The 20,595-nt window shown below is 36.9% G+C and overlaps 2 protein-coding genes across 5 annotated transcripts in view; one reads left to right on the top strand and one right to left on the bottom strand.

The window, feature by feature from the left end:
• prrg3 (proline rich and Gla domain 3) overlaps positions 1-20,595 on the bottom strand; it is a 303,812-nt gene that overhangs the window by 167,490 nt on the left and 115,727 nt on the right. The gene's annotated exons all lie outside the window — the stretch shown is intronic.
• amot (angiomotin) overlaps positions 14,255-20,595 on the top strand; it is a 69,815-nt gene continuing 63,474 nt past the window's right edge. For all 4 annotated transcript variants that reach the window (XR_015520525.1, XR_015520526.1, XM_087301748.1 and 1 more), the window contains exon 1: positions 14,255-14,637. The gene's annotated coding sequence lies outside the window, so the exon portion shown is untranslated. The remainder of the gene's footprint in view (positions 14,638-20,595) is intronic.

A 20,595-nucleotide genomic window follows, 5' to 3' on the forward strand; every position in this document is an offset into this window, starting at 1 on the left:
AAAAAAAAAAAAAACTTTACTCTTTACTCACTTCTAAGTGGGTTTAAACCTTTGACTAAATGATCAATATTAGATGTCAAAGGTTATTGATTTCCAAAGTGTGGGAAAACAATGCTGTGGAAGTCCATTTTGTTTCTGATTTCCAACATTTTTCAAGAAGAAAAAATAGTTAAGAAAAAGAATAGTTTTCTGACAAGTGTTGTGTTCTCGTGCAGTGTGTTGTGACTGACTAAACACTGAGTTAAACCATAGCCAATTAAGACAGAGTCGCAGTAAGATCATTTACTGTCACTCTTCTTAATAGCATTTATGGTGAAAACTGCAATAAAATAATAAAACAGTTCTCAGAAATCGTGTTTTGACAGGTATTTGCACTTGCATAACATAAACAGACTACAATTCTTGTAGTAGTAATAACACTAGCAAATAAACCCATAAAACGTTGTATTTTTTACAAACTAATCACTGATATAATGTCTTTAACACGTCTAATGTGCGAAATATAAACTTATTGCATTGCCTCAAAGATGATTTTAAGCAGATGGTTTAGAGATTGTCCGAGAGAGAGCACATGTCTGACAGCTTTCACCAAGAGCCAGGACCACTAACAGGAAGTGACTTAACAGGGAGTATGTCATAACGCAAAATAAAAGTATTCTTTTTTTACACATGAACTAGATTAATTAAATTATGAATTTTACATTTTAACAAAGGAAATACGCATATAAAATATTTAAAGAAGATACTTTAAAGTGAAACTTTTTAAAGGGCAACACATAAAGGTTGATAGAATTTTTATTTTTGGGTGAGCCGTTTCTTTAAATGACAACTTATTTTTATGCACGTGAGATAATAGCTTGTTCACGTTTAACCTAAAAGTATAGTAATCATCTTGTTTTCTCGTGATTTCTATCGATATGGATGCAAAAATGTGATTTTACAATCTTAAAGTACATACTTCCCTACTAGTATGTTGAAACAGTATGTTAGGGAAGAACTTTGGATTCAATATATTGGGGTATATTTAATATCAGTATTTAACACATTAGGCAAGATGTACACTGATGTATTATTTCAGCTGAGGTACTGAAGTGTGCATCTACTACATTGTGCAATTCTGAGTGTATCCCGCACCAGTGAGTGTGCTTGACAAACCACCAGTACTAGTTTTCTTAACCGTTTGCACCAAAGACCTTCTTATAAGCACACCATACTTGGAAAATATTGTGGAATTCTTAGCGTGAGGTAAGTGGGCTTGACAAACCACCTGTAAGACACTCACTTTTTCTATGCTTGGGAGAAAGAAAAAAAAAATAAAAAGCAGAGTTTTTTTAACTTTAGACTCGCTGTGTACAGGTGCAGTAACGAGCAAAGATTTTTTTGTTTTGTTTTTGTTTGTTACAAACTTTTGTGCTAAAATCAAGGTATTAATGATAATACTCTCACTTACTGCACTGACCATTTGGTAAAGTAGCACCAACTAATGCACTAAGCTAGTGCACTATGTTCTAGGCTTATGCTAGTTTTGTTGAATAAAATCAGCAAACAATGTTAATGAAATATGACAACAAGACGCTGAGGTGCCAGAAACTTCTATTATTGTCGTGTAAGTGAAGTAACGGCTAGTTTTTAAAAGTAACCTATAAGGGTGCCTGATAACATAACAGTGCCTGCGCCTCAATGTGCTACTGTCTACCCTAAAACAGATCGCACACCAGAAGCGACGCTTGGCGCCGCAACACGGCGTGCACATGACAGTTTAAAGTATCACACACAGACGCGCACATTCGCACAATATTTAACATGAAACTAATTAATTGGCGCTCTATGGTGCGGCTGAAATATGAACAGCATCCTGAGTCATGGCTGGGCGCCACCGACTTGCGGCGCCGGTGTGTGTACCCTGATAGAAACCTATGTTAAGAATTCCAAGGGTGCTTTCACACCTGTAAATCGATTCAGTTGTTCCGAAACAGAGATTACAATTGTTACATTGTTGCTCTTTGCTCTTGGAGCGGTTCGCTTTCACACTGCAAAGTTTCTAATCGGACCAAAAGAGCTAAAACAAGTCACGTGCGAGTAAACTCTCCTTACATTGGTCAGAGTGTCCGGGTTTGTTTTGCAGCGTCCCGCTAAGCTGTCAGGAGAGGTGGTGGTTTGGTGGTGTTTGACAGGGTGCGCGCGCGCGACGTGTCTGAGGAGAGATGCAGTGGGGAGGGGTGAGAAGGGTGCGTGACGATGCCTATTTGAGGACCGGGAGGGAGACGCGAGATTACCGGGAGATCATCAATCGTTTGCGGGCATCCGGAGTCTCGCGAAACTTCCCGCCCTACTCATAATTCTCTCTTCATATAGCCGTAAGCCTATTACATATCCATAAAACACTGTGATATAACCGCGCTCGGATCGGATCGCTTTCTCACTGCAATCGAACCGCTCCAGGGTTCGTTTCAATCGAGCCGAGACCACCTCATTCAAGCGTTCTCGGAGCGATTACTTTGGCGCGGAACAGAGCGTGATTGCCCTGTTCACATATGCCAAACGAACCGCGCTAACTGGGCAAACGAGACAGGTTCCGAAACAAAAGTGTAGGTGTGAAAGCACTCTAAAATGCATGCCGCTGCGTAGCGCTACGAGGCGCGTCGCCGAGCAGCGCTTCTGGTGTGCGACCTGCTTAATTGGTTGAATATTACAACTGTAATATGCCATTTAGATCAGAAAGGTGGATATGCACATTGAGATGCAGGTATATCATAACGGAGATTCATTCACAAACTATTCGCTCTCTCCATCAGAATTAGATGTGAAAGCAGGAGAGGGTGTGTGTTTCAGGACATGGATTAGATCAAATTAAACAGGGAGGGAAGATAATACATTTTCATGCACACACACACACACACTCTATGTCGGCAATACCCGTGCAGTCACTTATCCATCGATATAGAAAAATTTGTAAACTTAAAATTTTCAGAATCGAAAAAAATATATTTGCATATATATGGCTCCGGATGGCCAGACCTCCACTCCACCTTGGTCCCACATTCATTTGAAGGGAGAGCTACCCTGTACTTAAATGCGGCTCTATTGACGCATTCCTTCCAATAGACATCAACAGCGTAGGCAACATCTAATGTAAATATCTATGCTTGGAATGGTGACTCAGAAGGTTGCATTTTAAAGCTTTCAGATGCATCCGAAATTTAAGTCAATGACTGTTTGGACTTTGAGAGTCAAAAACAAACAGGCAAAATGTAATTGAAATAAGAGCTCACACTGTTTTTGTGTCTTGAGTTGTTCATGAAAATGGTACTGTTATTGACTTCTTGAATGCAGCAGTACTGACAATATTAGACATCCTAAGCCTTCCAGAAGCTCGGATCTCCCGCAGATTCATAGTGGCTCCCTAATGCCCACGAATGAGATAATGTCCTTGAAATGGAGGCACTGTTGTTGTCAGGTGGGATGTTTGCAGTTATAAAACATAGCATCAACTTTTAAGCTTAGAACTGTTCCCTAAGACTGTGAATTAAATCATAGACTAGAAATCTAAAGACGTGGAAAAACCTTAAAAAAAAATACAAACTCGCATGGGGAAAAATTTGGATGGGAAAAGCGTAACGCTCAGTATGGCCAGTTTGGCCACAACAGGGAAAAAAATCCTTGCTGCGAAATAGCCAATTGTCAGTCTTTATAGCCACACATTCTTTGGGCGGAGGGCCTGCACCAAGTGTGCCGCACGCCTGCTTTAGAGCGAAGGTCTCGGCCAATTGACTGCTCTCGGCCGTTAGATTGCCCCCTGGGGGCTGGCTGCAGTACAAGTTATAAAGCCCGCCTCCTCCGTGTTAATGAAGGAGACTTTAGCCCTGAAAAAAAATAAAAAAATTTAATTAATTAATTGATTACACTTGCAATAAAATGTCCCGAACGATGGTTCTGGTCAATAAAGGCACTGTCCATCGTGCTGACATAGGTGCAGATGTTCATTTTTGTAAACAGTGTGTTTTTTGCAGTAATTTAGTGCTGGGCAGTTCATCCTGATTGACAGTTGTGATTGACAGTTTCTCAAAGCAGACGTCGAAAACGTCAGGAGGAGATTAGAGTGTTGTTATTCAATTTCTGTGTTATTTTATAATGAAAAAATGATATAATGATAAAACTATACTTTCTGACATACAGGATCTGGTGGAACATTGTTTATTCTGTAAGGTCAGGGCTTTATCTGGCTTTATTAGTTTGCTTATACAAGCCTAGCCATGACGGGGAAAATATAGGTGATCGCTATCTAGCATTAATTGTCTTTATGGGTCTGAAATAATAATTTGTTTTTAGTTTAGTTTTTGTTTATTTCTTTTCGGCATGTTATCTATATGTTAATCTACTGAATTTGCTGTTAATGTTCTAGAAACCGAATCTTGTAATAGAGCTGCAAATGTTATATATTATTTATTTACATCATTTACCATTGGCTTTTTATTTAAAAACCCCTAATAAACATTACAATTAATTCTGCTAATATTCCAGATGTGTGCTCTAAATGTTTAGATGATTAAGGTACACTATATCACTGCCTCTGGCAATGTCCTAAAATACAAAAGTTTTGGAAAGATATAACTGAATGTATGTCAGACATGTTTAATATTAAAATTCCTTTAAATGCCAAGCTCTGTATTCTTGGGTTGTATCCTAAGGAACTTACAATTGGGAATACAAGAATTTTGGTTTTTGGTTTCCTTCAAGCTAGAAGGGCTATTGCATTATACTGGAAACACATGGATGCTCCATCCATAGAAATGTGGAAAAAAGAAATATTAAATTGTATTGGACTGGAGAGACTAACTTATATCATCAAAGGCAAGCAGAAGGACTTTGACTATCTTTGGGAACCATATATGAATATTATGTAAATTGTGTGTTTGTAAACATGTTTTTTATTTATTATTACCTTTTTTTTCTTCTTCTTCTTTTTGTATTATTGTGTTATTGTTTATGTCACACACACACACACATATATATATATATATATATATATATATATATATAATTTAAATATTGTATGTATGTATGTGTATATGTATGTATGTATGTGTGTGTATATATATCTTCATCTTCAATGAACCTAAACGAGCACATGTCACTCCGCTGCTAGTCCGTTTGCACTGGCTGCCAGTTGCTGCTCGCATCAAATTCAAAGCTCTGATGTTTGCCTACAAAGTGACTTCTGGCCTTGCTCCTTCTTATCTGCGCTCACTTCTGCAGATCTATGTGCCCTCCAGAAACTTGCGTTCTGTGAATGAACGTCGCCTCGTGGTTCCATACCAAAGAGGGAAGAAATCACTTTCGCGAACGCTCACGCTCAATATGCCCAGTTGGTGGAATGAACTCCCTAACTGCATCAGAACAGCAGAGTCACTCGCCACTTTCAAGAAACGACTAAAAACTCAACTATTTAGTCTCCACTACACTTCCTAATCTGCAATTGCCTCTCTGAATATCACACTAACTGTACCAAAAAAAAAAAAAAAACTAATACTACTAATACTTCCCTTCTTAGACTTTACAGACCTGAAACTTGCCTATAGCACTTATTCATTGTTGCTCTTATTTGTGTAAATTGCTTCCTTGTCCTCATTTGTAAGTCGCTTTGGATAAAAGCATCTGCTAAATGACTAAATGTAAATGTATATATATATATATATATATATATATATATATATATATATATATATATATATATATATATTTATTTATTTTTTATTTTTTTTACCTATTTGAATATGCATATGTGTGTATATACATATATATAAGAAGGGTGTAGATATGTGCTGTGTAGGCTGCATTGTTATCTGTATGCCTAGTTGATGGGGTGAAAAGGAAAAAAATCAATAAACATATTGGGAAAAAAAACATTAAAATGAATGTAAATTCCTCTTTGCAGGTATAATGAAGGCATCGAATCAACCAAATGAAAACAGAGGCAAAAAAATAATAAAACAATATACAAGCGATGTTGCAGCAGCTGATGGACATCAGTTGATGTATTATATCATAATATGATATTATATCGAAGTTTATTGTACAAATTGACAAGTATTATTTTATATAGTGCAGGGATGGGATGTGTAAAAATCCTGTTGATATTTAGAAATCTTGCTGTATTTATCTTTTAAATGCATGATGGTTTCCGCATGGTAAATCATTATCTATGGTGTGTAGGCTATATTTTGGGTCCTGTTGATTGCATATTAAAAATAAAAACCTTTCTAAAAATGTATGTGTTGTTTATATGTTATTGTTCATAGTTTACAAGTGTTATTTCTTCCCCTGTAAAAATAACAAATACCATCAACCTGTTATAAGAGAAATATTTTTGTTTTGCTCATATTAGTCTAACTCAGGCTAGAGTGTATGAACGATTGTTAATTTATGCAGTCCAACATGTATTGCTTTTATTAAATCATAACAGCTTACATTATACAGTTTTTAAATTGTGTATTATTAAGTGTTTTTAAACGTTAGTGCTTATATTTAAATTAGCGAGCCCTTGTTATAGTGCAGAAATCGGCTGTCAAGTGAGCAGATCGAAGGCCGTAGTTGATTTGACTTACAAGGTCCTCCTCTGGCTCCATCAGGCAACCCTTCTGCGCATTCCTAGGCTCCAATTTTAGTAGACTTTTGCGACAGTTTGCGCCCATCACGAGGCGCTTTGCCTTCAAAGCGTTCAATGTCGCGTCATCCATATGTAACCCCGCAGGTCCTACACCACCCAACCTGCTCCGAGCTGGGATCGAACCAGCGACTTTCCGCATGGGAGCCGGTTGCTCTAACAAGGAGGCTAAAGACCATGGCCTCTAGTGTCTGTCGCTAAAGCACCTTTAGAGGTCAGAGGAGTGAGGTTTACCTGCACAGCACTGACTCACTTCCATTGTCTCTGTTCTTCCAGTGTTTACAACCACAGATTCTGGTTACTAAGCAGACAAAAAGGAGACTATTGGAATGCCAATCATTTTGCATACACGGTAGTTATTAGTGATGTGACGTTGTGCATGGAGACTTTGAAGCATGTTTCAAAAAATGCCACATTTCACAGCAGAGCTAGATTTGTTTTGCCATAATCACATGATTAGTGACATCCAAAGCTTCATTTGCGCCTATATCCACGGGACCGCTTCAAATTTCAATTCAAAGGTTTAAATACCTAAGTGTATCAAAAGATTAGGCATTGATTACATGCATTTCTACTGTTTTGAAGCACTGTAGCAGTCCCACGCACCAGTAATTCAACTAAAATACAATAGTAATTTATAGTAAAAAGCTTTTGAACCATACTAATTGTATTATTTCAACTATTTTTAAAGAAGACCACTGCACATTTTAGTATGAGTAACGGTGGCCAGCTGGTAAGTGCAGCTCAAGAGCTTCTTTCCCATAGCCTCCCTTGCTGGATTTGCCTGTTTGATCAGTGGTGTACTGTGCAAAAAAACCTACAGTAATTGAGTAATTTGTTTATATTACTATTGCAGACATTGCAGGGGTGGGGTGGTGAGTGAGCGGGTGATGTATCAGAAGAGCGGTGGGGGTGAGTTGCGCCTGACATACCTGAAGAGCGGTGGGGGTGAGTTGCGCGTGCATGGCGTACCTGAAGAGCTGGGAGGGATGCGGTGGAGAGGGGTGTGTGACTTATTTAAAGGGGTGGTCCACCACGATATCATATTTTAAACTTTAGTTGATGTGTAATCTAGCTGTGTGAACATAAACAGCATCTCTGAATGTAAAATGCTCAAAGTTCAATGCAAAGGGAGACCTTGGTTTTTACAGAGTTAGCTTAGCAAAGCCTACAATGAACGAATTTCGGGGACTACAAAAAACACTTCCGCCCCCTGTGGGATCACAAAAGTTCGTTATTGCAGAGGGAGAAATGCCATCCTGCTGTTTTCACAGAGCTTCTTTATGTTCCAGAGAACTATAAAATATAGCAAGCATGATTTGACAAAACGCAGCTTTCAGAATCTCTCCCAGTTCAGCGCTGGATTCGGCTAAAATCTCCTCAAAGATGGAGAAAGGAGACGCTGTGAACTCTGAGCCACGACCTGTTAGTGTTTTATATGTTAAAATTGATCAAGACATGTACAGTGTCTAGCCTTAACGGGATGTTGTAACAACGATGTAAACAACGGGAAATTATGTTCACTGCTAACGATTTAGCTACAAATCCAGATTTATCAGTCAAACGGCTGTAAACACACACACACACACACACACACACACACACACACACACACACACACACACACATACACACATACATACACACACTCTTGACCAGCATGTGCGTCTCTCTGTGTGAGACGGCAGTTTCTCTATCGGCAGCTTTTCCATGCGTTTTACATCTCAGACTATAAAGTCGCAAAAGATATGTGAACAATTTATGTAACTTACACAGGCATATTCCGGATATGCGTGAAAGACGTCCTGTAAAAAAAAAAATACAGCAATGCTCTCCCAACTGGAGTGTAACAGCAAAAACAAATCAATCCAGGCTCACACAGGTCTCATCCCACATGTTGTGCTTTATTCTGTCACCACAGAAAATAACTTAATTCGAGCATGAGAGAAAAAGAGCAATAAACATTACTCCCGCGCACATGCGCTTCTCGTGTTACAGATCCTTCATAGTATACACATGGACACACATAAACACACACACACACACACACACAATGGCACACAAACACTCTCTTAAAGGAGCCACATCCCATTTACAGACACTTGTTGACTGACTGTTTACACAAAACGCGCGTGCTTGTCCGGGCTTGACATGGAGCCGATCCGCGAATCACAGCACATTATGACAATGACCAATCAGAGTCACTTGAGGGCGGGCCTTTCAGAGGAACTAAGACATATGACAGTCGTTTTCATGTTAGCTGAGTAGCTGTGTATAATCAAAGTGAGATCTATGAAAAAATAACGTGATTTCCTTCAAGTGAAACATGAGCACACATTGCTATGAATCTTATTACAACAAACCAAGCCTTAAAATTACATTTTGGACCACCCCTTTAAGGACCGGACGGGAGACGTGCAATTTCCAGGAGATTATCATTCATTTGCGGGAATCCAGGAGTCATTATGCATTTGCGGGATAGTCCCTCAATTTCCGGGAGACTTGGGATTTCTGCTATTGTTGTATTGTCACATGAATGAGCTGGTCAGTTGTGAATGTTTGACATTTTTGCAATGCAGTTCTTTTCCACGCTTTAACCAGCAGAGGTCCTCACCAAACTCTAATTTGGAAATCTTTGAGTAATAAACCTTTTTCCGATACGCTTCACTGGTTCAGAAAGCTTAATTTTACCATCATTTTCATCAAACTGAAAATGTCATGCTTTAATTGTAATGAGTGCTTAAGGAAATACAATAATGGGACAGGTAATTACTGATTTTATTGCTGAATTGAAAATTTTTATTTAATTGTGAGTTCAGTGAGCAGTTTTTTGGAGATTTCAGGATTCCCTCATTTATTTAGATAAGATTTTGGTCGTGGATGAACCTTAAAGGGTCACGAAACACCAAAACACATTTTTTGAGCTGTTGACAGTCGTATATGTGTCCCACACTGCTAAAAACACTATTAGGACACATATATTTTAACTAAAAAGTGTAAATTGGTTGTTTTTGCGTTATTTCAAGCAAATTCGTACTTCCTGTTTGAAACGAATTTTTGAAGCTGCGTCACGGTTATGACATAATAGTGTGTATTCCAGCGTGCAGACTGGACGTCTGTGCCAGAGTGAGTCTTATTACGTCTTACAGTGTGTTGCATTAATGCATGAGTAAGGCTTGGTTCAAACCAATCAGCGCGCTCTATTGTGCAACTTCATTAATATTCATTACTGTCACAGTGTAGACGGCAAAGACGCCACGTTGTGTTGGCAAAACAAGCGTGAAGTGTTGCTTTTATAGTTTGCTGCAGTTAAGTTTCGTTTTCATTTTCTCTCTGTGAGAGCTCAGACTCACGCGTGGATTAACAGTGTACGCGACGTGCGACAACAATAACTTACGTGTCTTAAGGAGGATTATTGTTTACCTGAATGCTGTTCTCATCTGCAAACGCTGAGATCCAGATTGTAGTCTCCTCTTAATAAAGACGCGACTCTCGTTGCTGGTGATTGTCCTGTCTCTACAGATTTGGTAAGTGAGCGACCAGTGCTCTTTGTTTATTCAGTTCGTATTTTATTCGTATCAAACAAACTATTGCACCGAGTGCAATAGTTAGCACTAACAGTTACAACCAAACTATAACCTCGTGTTGGATTTTGTGACCGGAATAACACACGCGGCTTTCTGACGCTACCTGCCGTGTGTATCTAAGTTTCCGGGAAATGCTGAGTTTTTTTTTCTCTCATTCGCCGTGCGGTATCAAACATTGCATGAAAAATACACGCTTAGAGCAGCGCCTCGAATCAAATATCACGTTTGTCGGGAGGGACATGAATGAATTCCCTGAATGAAAGAGCCAAACTGCAGGTAAAGTCCACCATTTAATAATTTGGCAAATAATTCGACTACAGATGTCCATGTAAACACAGTCACATTGTCCGCTGTGGTTGTGTGTTTTGACTCTGAAATTCAGCGCGCCCAAATAGACACTCCCATACCATGCCTCTTTTCTTCCTCCGACACTCCCCCCTAAACAGAGCTGGACACGCCCACTTTTCTGACTTTTTTCAAAGTAGAGGTGTGAAAACAAACTGCTGAAACGAGGGGGTTTCATGGCCCTTTAAATATGACTGTAGAGTAAATGGATTTTTTAATTAGTAAAAAGTATCTTCTTTAATATTGTTTTGAAGAAAAACGTCACCTACTTCTGATGGAGTGTAATGTAGCCTACTGTACTGTAAAAACAAACTCATTTTTGAGTGAACTATCCCTTTAATTAATCTGTTTTCATTGTTAAACATGATTCTATCACAAGAGGGCGCTCATTTACAGTGTTCTGTTGAGACGTTAATATATATTGTGATGCCATTATATTTTTTCAGCATATTAGAAAGTAAGATTACATAAACAGTTTTATATATGTGTCTTGACAGAAAATTGAATTTCTGGAGTGGATCTTTTAAACGTCACAGATTCAGTTTTAGGGATACATGCTTGACTTTTATTATGTTTTCAATCATATTTTCTAACTAAAAGCTTTCACATTTAATTTAAACCTGCTTTTTATTTAATTTTGTCTTTAAACTGATTGTATATTTCGTCACTGTAAGAAAATTAAGCAAACTGAGACAATACAGTATTTTTGTCAAATGTATTAGTCTGTTTCTTTGTGAGGCAGGTAATGTTTATTGTACAAGTTTGGACCTGTCAGTAACAATCCTTTGTTCTATACAAAACCCCAGAATAAACATTTCCACAATTACTTCACCAAACAAATGTAGAACTATTCGTCTTTGAAATTATAAGAAAGGATGGAGGCATAAAGGGTGTGCTATTGTGGTTGATTAGTTGAAAGATATCTTTCAAGCACATGCCATTACCATTAAGCTTTGGCATATGCAGCCGTTTGCTATTGCTGTACAGCTGTACAAAGAAAAAAGAACATTAACACACAAAATGTTTTAGTGGTAGATTTATCATAACAGGATTGCATGTACAGTGACTTGTATTAAGTATGATTACCAGTTACCGTGGAAAGACGTGAAAATTCTGTGTTCTTCAAACTAGCTTCTCAGCAGTGGGGATATAGATAAACATGGTTTAAATTTTGTTTATGAAAAACTTGACATGATTTTTGGTGATTTAATTAACATATGCATATAAATCTGATGGCTCCTATTATATCAAAAGAAAATGGGAATTAAAAGTAAACACTATAATGGAGGATGAAATGTAAGAACAAATATGCACAAATTGTCATGAGAGTATAAGCAGTAAAATATGAAAGGAGTTTAACTGGAGGATGAAGATGAGGTTCTTCAGATTTCCATTAGAGGTTGACAAATTCGATAGTTCTTCACAATTATCACAATGCTGGAGAGATTGTGGACAAGTGGGGGACTATGTTCACAATCACATATTTTTGTAATGTCCCAAAATACACGTGTATTGGTGCAGGAGGTTAAAAGGGAGATTAGTAGAGTAAACCAATACACAGAGTATATTTGGTTGCTTGATGGCTTACCCTGATCAGTTCTGTAAGACTCACCTATTTGCACTTCGTATATTATTAATGACAGTTAGGTAGATAATTACAGTGAACTGGATGAAGACCCGGCGAAGCACTGGCGCAGTAGGTAGAGCTGCAAGTAGGACCTCACAGCAAGAAGGTCGCTGGTTCGAGCCTCGGCTCAGTTGACGTTTCTGTGTGGAGTTTGCATGTTCTCCCTGCGTTCGCGTGGGTTTCCTCCGGGTGCTCCGGCTTCCCCCACAGTCCAAAGACATGCGGTACAGGTGAATTGGGTAGGCTAAATTTTCCGTACTGTATGAGTGTGTATGTGGATGTTTCCCAGAGATGGGCTGCGGCTGGAAGGGCATCCGCTGTGTAAAAACTTGCTGGATAAGTTGGCAGTTCATTCCGCTGTGGCGACCCCGGATTAATAAAGGGACTAAGCTGACAAGAAAATGAATGAATGAATGAATGGATGAAGACCCTCCGACCTACTTTGACAGAATGTACACAGAAGCTGAATCATATATATATATATGACAAAATGACTGCAGATTTGCAGCATTTTCCAACAGACCTGAGCATTAAACGAAAGATATTTACTTTATTTTTGAAATGCTGTCAGCATTAGGGGCTTTGTTGTAGTTATTGTCTTTATATTGGAGTTAATAATTGGAGTATATACTTTTTGAATTTAACATAATATATATATTTTAAGCTGTTACTATTATTTATTTATTATTATAATTTATGTATTGTTTTTTAAATCTATTTGTTTATTTTTGTGAATGTAAATATTCTAAGTAAACGTTATGTGTATACTAAGTTTATAAACACTTTAATAAAAACATAGTTAAAAAATTACATAAGCATAATAATTTATATAGTTCATTTTTGACAAACAACTGTATAGTATTTTATTTATAGTTTGCCTCTGTAAAGAAGCTGAATACCTGTAACTATTGACTTCCATAGTAGAAATCAAATTTATCAAAAGATAGGCCTACAGGTTTTTATCATTTTTCTAACTGTATTTTGTGTTTGTGAAACAAACATTTGTTTGAAACTAGTAAACAGAGTAAATGATTACATTTTTATTTTTGGCTGAACTACTCCTTAAAAGTAACAAATAAAGTTCTTTTGGAGTTATTTAATTTTTTTTTTTAAAGTCGTCAACTTCTGTCCACTATTACAGTTTGTTCAGTATATAAAAAAGTTAGTTAGTAAGTTATTTGGGATATTCTGTCAGAAACGTACATTTTTACTTATAAAAACGTGACAAGGCCTGACCTTTAAGCTTGTCTTCCTCAAAAAAAAATCATACAACAAGCATAAAATCATACAATTCAATGATAGAATGCATCCTTGATCACTGTCATTTTCTCCATCAATAATGAGTCATAGCCTTAAAGATGTATTGCACTTTGTTACATTTAATGCAAATGTGACAGGACTGACAGAAATGTGGGGACAATTGTTAATTTATTTGTATTGTTATATATTGTTTTTTTGTATAATTTATTTATAATTTAATGTTTTTAATTAATTGATGTGAATGATAACAACTTAAACTTTGCTATTTTTTAAGGTTTTTTTCCCCTCTAAATAACAGTTTTTAGCATAACAAAACTATTGAAGCTTTTGGTTCAATTGGGCTGAGGACAAGGATTTGTACATTTGTAAAGTGTTTTTTATAAAGAACAAAAATCTGAAAACCAAATAAATGACATCCGTTACAGAACAACTCACAGAAATCAACCATCAGTCGATTTTGATACATTTTTTTGGGATGAAATACTTTTTATTCACTGTATTTTTTTATTTTATTCTAGTAGAATGTCCTATTTAACTAAAATAGGGTTTATTGCAGAGGAAAGCAGGACACCTAAATCTCTCCAATTATGTCCCTCTGAAGTCATTAAATCTGTGGGCTGTGCTGCACATAAGACCCTTTGACAGGCTCCTGATCTTCAAAACACACAAAAGCTTTTTGTCATTTTCTTGCTTGAGCGACGTTCCTTAAAGCCAACAGAAGAAGAGGAACAATCGAGAAACTCTCGGAAGGGGCTTACTCAAAACTCCTTTGGACTCCCTCAAAGTTCTCAGGAAACGGGACCGCATTTTTCTCCTCCTCACAAACTATTGAGTTTGTAAGTAATTTCGCTGCAACGACGACTTTACGGTTCAGATGAAGAAGAGGGCAGTGTTAGTCCTTCCCCTCACAGCTCCAACACACACACACACATACTTCTGGAGGAAAACACAGTTGACCAGCTCAGAAAATGACACTCAGAAGAGGGAAGAAAAGTGCAGAGATTGTTGGAAAGTCTTCTCGTGTTGACACGTTTTTAGTTTTGTGAAGTGTTTTCGACGCTTTGGCTTGAACCGAAAAAACGTGTAAAGGACTTAAAACGCACAAACCCGGCGGCAGACCGAAATAAAGCGGAACTTATTGAAAACCTGCGAAGGTAAATAACTTATACCATTCTTTTCGTGTTTAATATTGATGTTTATTTGTTTTTACAACGTTTGTTAATACATTTCTGCGTGTGTAGTCAACATACCCTGCACACGTTTCACCGCTACTTTGCTACACTTGTTTATTAGCGTGTAGGTGCTTTGAAAACCCGAAGACATTTTGTGAAACTTGTTTATTAGCTGTACTTGCAAACTTTGCATCCTCTTGCAGTGAATGAATTGCATTGACATGCGCAGTGCTGACACATTTCATACAAGCCAACCTGCTCTATATGGCCTGAAGACATACTCATGTACTTTTAGTGATATATGAACACAAGCTACTAATAAGCATGTCTGTGTTGCTGAAGCAAGTAGGCTATTTGATAGCTTGTGTGGCACACATTCTTGCTGTCAACCCTCCAATGTACATACTTTTCTATTGTAATTTAAGTAATGAATTAGGCTGCACAGGGGATCATCAGAGGTCCTGCTGACGGATGTCACCCCACTCCTCTCAGGAATGCTGCCCAGGGCTGAGGGGGAGCGCGACACAGATATGCACACTACATAGGGCAGGAATGCAGTCATGTGTTATTGGAAATCAAAGCATGAGGCCAAGTTATGAGGAACGCTCTAGCTTTATTAGGTGAAACTAATTGGCCTTTACTACTTAACTGTTGCTAGCAGGAGTATAGGCCTTGCCTCATAATGCTTTCATTGAGTGCTTTGCATTTAAGTGCTCTGTCTGAATTTAGGGAGGTCTTGTTTACTCCTTACCAAAAGGGTTACTGGGGTAGCCATGAACGACATTCCAAGAAATGTCCCCCCGTCGCACATCCTAAGCAAACCCACAGCTTTATTAGTTGCACTTTCAGCCTCCTCTCTCTTCCTGTTATCAGAATAGAGCCAGCGCTTTAAGTTGTAAAGGTAGTGAACGATTGCCAGAAAAGTGCCTAGCGGCGTTGACTCACGGTGCAGGAATGTCAGCTCTCTTTTGCTTTTCCCTCCTCTCTCCATCCCTTTCCATCCCTCACTTCCTTTGCCCCCTGCCTCCCTCCTCTCTTATATTTTTTTTTCAGGGGGGCCAAAGGTCTGCTTGCTGACTCAGCCTCCAAATCACCCAAGTGCCTTTTTCCACTGAGCTTTTTGAGAGTCCTGAATGCTGAAGTTTTACAATTGGAGTTGTGTCCAGCTCCAAACTCTTCCAAAAAAAATTCTAGGTTCCACACAATCGATTTGTTGCAGTAACATGAATGAATTAAGTTAACTTATCAATTCTTTTACAACTTTAAGTAGATCAAACATAAGACAATTAAGTTGTCCTCCAAAAAACACTAGAAATGTGTGGTTTTACCTCATTTAAAATAAGTAGTTTACAGTTTGAACAGTTTTTTTTGACTGTAGCACAAACATTATTTAAAAGAAATGGGGGAAAATGAGACTGAAGTAACTAGCTAAGGAATGTTGATGAAAGTGATAATGTAGTTGGTTAGTTGGGTCTCTGCTGAATCGGTATGTTTTACTTGGCTGTAATGTAATCAAAAAAAGACCTGATAGATGGCAGGACCACACAAAAGCTGCTTTCGTGCAGTCGTGTCAGCAGTAGATTAATGTGTAAACGGTAAACCAATGATCAAGGTTGCTTAGAGTCTTGGTGGATATTGTCTAATCTATTCATACACTCGAAAAATGCTGGGTTGGTAACCCAACGTTGGGTCAAATTAAATATTGACAGCCAATGTTGCGATTTTTATTTATTTATTTATTCTATTTATTTTTTCTTTTTTAATTATTATTTTATTTGTATTTTTTATTAAATTTAAACAACACTTTAATCCAATGGTTAATACAATCCAGCGTTTTTAAGGTGTAAGCAACACGTTTCAGATGAAAAATGCTTTAATTTTTTGTTACTTGTTTATGAACATTTAGATTCAGTTGACTTTGTTGGAAAATAACAGCTGTGAAAATAAGAATGGGTAAACATGGTTTTTACAGTTTGATGTGGTGTATATCTTATACAGTAAATGTGTCCAGTTCACAATGCCAAAATAAGGGATAAATTAAATATTAAAAATTAAAAGTTCTGAAAATATATCGGTCAAAGATAAAAAAATAAATAAATGTTTAATTTTCGTCGAAATGTAATGAATATACAGTTATTTATTAACTGAAACTACACTTATCCTGAGCTCTACTTTTTAAAATTTATACAAGAATAAATAATCAAGCTAAATTAGTAGACTTATTCATTCATTCATTCACTGGTTTTCTTTTTGGCTTAGTCCCTTTATTAATCTGGGGTCGCCACAGCGGAATGAACCGCCAACTTATCCACAGCATATTTTTATGCAGCGGATGCCCTTTGACCTAACATTTGATTACAAAACCCCAGCATTTTTATAATTAGCAACCTACTTTCTGACAAACTAGTAAAATAATTTGTTTTGTACTTTTATCTATTGTTTTGATCCTTAAAGCCTACTTTTGTCTTTGATCTATACACAGCCAGTCTATTTTTACTGCTAGATTCAATGGATGAAAAGCCTAGTAAAAGAATACCTTTATTGTTGGAATAATTGCACTCTCGGCGCTAACTATCCGAGTATCATGATCATCAGTGTCTTGAGTAACCCAATGCTCTGGTATGATGTGTACCTGCTGACCTGGGGGCAGAGCAGTCACACTTCCCTGCGGTGGAATGTGTCACTGTTTTTCAGACACAGTCACACAGGTGATGTACGGCGTCTCGCCATTCACTCACCTCTGCACTGTTAATTTCTTTCCTCTGGATGTGTCACTCAGAATTTATGGATTAGGTTGAAGCCCCTGCAAGCCAGACAGTGATTCCACTCCATGTGGGCTTATAATGGTATATTATGCTTTCTGTATTGACCTCTGTTAAAACTAAATGGAGAGTTTTTGTTAAACTCTTTTGAAAGATGATGGCTCATGCTTCTCAGTAATGCATTATTTGATTGAAAGTACAATGAACACATCAATATAAAGGAAATATGAGTGAAAGTCCATATATTTTTTTCTGTGGATATCAAAATGTTTTTTAGTCAAAGATAAATGAGCAGACATTACTCCAGACTTCAGTGTTGCATGATCATTTGGAAATAATCCTAATATGATAATTTAAGGCTCAAGAAAATGTTTCTTGTCTTTCCTATCATTATCACCATCATCAGTGTTGAAAGGGTTCTGTCTGTTCCTAATTTTTGTAAACTGATTTAAGCATAATTCTTTTAAATATTAAGGACATATTACATTGATTAAAAGATTTTGGCATTATCAAATTGGCATTGATTAAATTGATTAAAAGTAAAGACATTTATAATGTTATAAAAATATTTTATTTCTATTAAATGCTATTGCCTATTTTTAACGTTGTATTCATCATATAGTATCATGATAAATAAAATTCCAAAGAAATATAAAGTTGAAAAAAAAGATCTGTAATTGGTAAGTACATTTATTAATGATTGAACTCCAATAAAAAACTGATTGTAACAGAGCAAAAAACACACCCTAGAGTGATTTCTGAAGGTTAATTTGACATTGAAGAGACTTAATGATACTGAAAATTCAGATTTGAATCACATTTAAAATACATTTTAAAATATTCACCAGGATTAAAGGGATAGCCCCCCCCACCCCCCAAAAAAAATTTGCTCACTATTTACTCTCCAAGTTATTACAAACCTTTATGAATTGACTTTTTCTGTTAAACAACAACAAAAAAGATAATATTTTGAAGAATGTTTAAATCCTGCTGTAGTCATTGACTTCCATAGTGGGAAAAACAAATATTATGAAAGTTAATGGTTACAGACTTCCAACATTTTTCAAAATATCTTTTTTTTCTTTTTCTTTTTTTGCATTTTACAGATAAAATAAATCCATAAAGGTTTGAAACAAGTAAACAGTGAGTAAACGATGATAGAAATGACATTTTTGGCTGAATTTTACCTTTATCAGATATTTTTAAATTGGAATATTAATTTACAGTATTCTTTTTTTAAATCAAATAAATTCAGCCTTTATGAACAAAGAGACTTCTTAAAAACATAAACATACATGAATGTTATTAAACCAACAACTAGTTTATTGGAAAAGACATTGCACCTTCCTTTTTTAAATTTGTAGTTTAGTCAAAAATTTAAATTAGCAGTTTATTTACCAAATCTAATAAAATTCAAGATGAAAGTGACTTTTTTTTTTCTTTAGTAAAACAGAGAAGAAAGTTTAATCAGAAACCACTGTCGTTGGTAACTGGCAAGTCAATGGCAACTATCACCTTAAAAAGTAAAAAAAACCGATAAATGATTACCCATGGCTCCTGACAATATACTTTATGAATAACATTGCAAAACCCATACGTTGTTTATTGTTTTTTTGAAAAGATTAAAATATCTTTTTTTCATATAGGCTTTTGTAAAATGAAAGTTTAAATTGGCTCAAAACTGTTTAATTTATTTGTATCATATACACCTAAATTGTTATACCCGTTGTTTGTTTGTATATCTAGGCTTTTTTATCTAATATAACGGTATTGTGTTGAGCCTACAAAAGTTGATACATAATTTGTAAAGTTTAATGTCTTTCTGTTGTATTCTTATTTTGTATCATCTCCAAAATAAATAAATAAACCCAAACACACTTTTTAAACTTGACAAACTCTCCACAACTGAAGGTTAGTGGCTACTGTGTCTTTAATTTAGGATGGCCTGCTGCCTGAGTCTGAAGGAAATGTGCAAAGATTATAATGCGTTAATTAAACATCTTCAAGGAGGATGGAGGAAAGAAATATTACTTATTAAATTAAAACAACTTTAATTAATATTTTATGCAACACTCTTAATTTTAAAAGGGGAAAAAGGGGCAATCCTAAGCAAAAAAACAAAACACTTAAAGACAGGGCCATGAAACCCCCTCGTTTCAGCAGGGTGTTTTCACACCTCTACTTTCGAAAAAGTCAGAAAAGTGGGCGTGTCCAGCTCTGTTTAGGGGGAGTGTCGGAGGAAGAAAAGAGGCATGGTGTGGGAGTGTCTATTTGGGCGCTCTGAATTTCAGAGTCAAAACACACACCCAACGGGACAAAGTGACTGTGTTTACATGGACATCTGTAGTCAAATTATTTGCCAAATTATGAAATGGTGGACTTTAACTGCAGTTTGGCTCTTTCATTCAGGGAATTCATTCATGTCCCTCGTGACAAACAAGATATTTGATTCGAGGAACTGCTCTAAGCGTGTATTTTTCATGCAATGTTTGATACCGCACGGCGAATGAGAGAAAAAAAACCTCCGCATTTCCCGGAAACTTAGATGCACTCGGCAGGTAGCGTCAGAAAGCCGCGTGTGTTATTCCAGTCACAAAATGCAGTGAAAATCCTACACGAGGTTATAGTTTGGTTGTAGTGCTAACATGTTTACACTCGGTGCAATAGTTTGTTGGATACGAACAAACTGAATAAACAAAGAGCACTGGTCGCTCACTTACCAAATCTGCAGAGACAGGACAATTACCAGCAACTAGAGCCGCGTCTTTATTAAGAGGAGACTACAAGCGAATCCGGATCTCAGCGTTTGCAGATGAGAACAGCTCTCAGGTAAACAATAATCCTCCTTGGACATGCAAGTTATTGTTATTGCGCGTCGCGTACACTGTTAATCCACACGTGAGTCTGAGCTCTCACAGAGAGAAAATGAAAACAAAACTTTACTGCTGCAAACTATAAAAGCAACACTTCATGCTTGTTTTGCCAACACAACGTTTCGTCTGTGTCGTCTAAACACTGTGACAGTAATGAATATTAATGAAGTTGCACAATACAGGGCGCTGATTGGTTTGAACCAAGCCTTACTCATGCATTAATGCATCACACTGTAAGACGTAATAAGACACACTCTGGCACAGACGCCCAGTCTGCACGCTGGAATACACGCTATTATGTCATG

The sequence above is a fragment of the Danio rerio genome, chromosome 21 (genome assembly GCF_052040795.2).
Source record: "Danio rerio strain M-AB ecotype USA chromosome 21, GRCz13ab, whole genome shotgun sequence".
Lineage (NCBI taxonomy): Eukaryota > Metazoa > Chordata > Actinopteri > Cypriniformes > Danionidae > Danio > Danio rerio.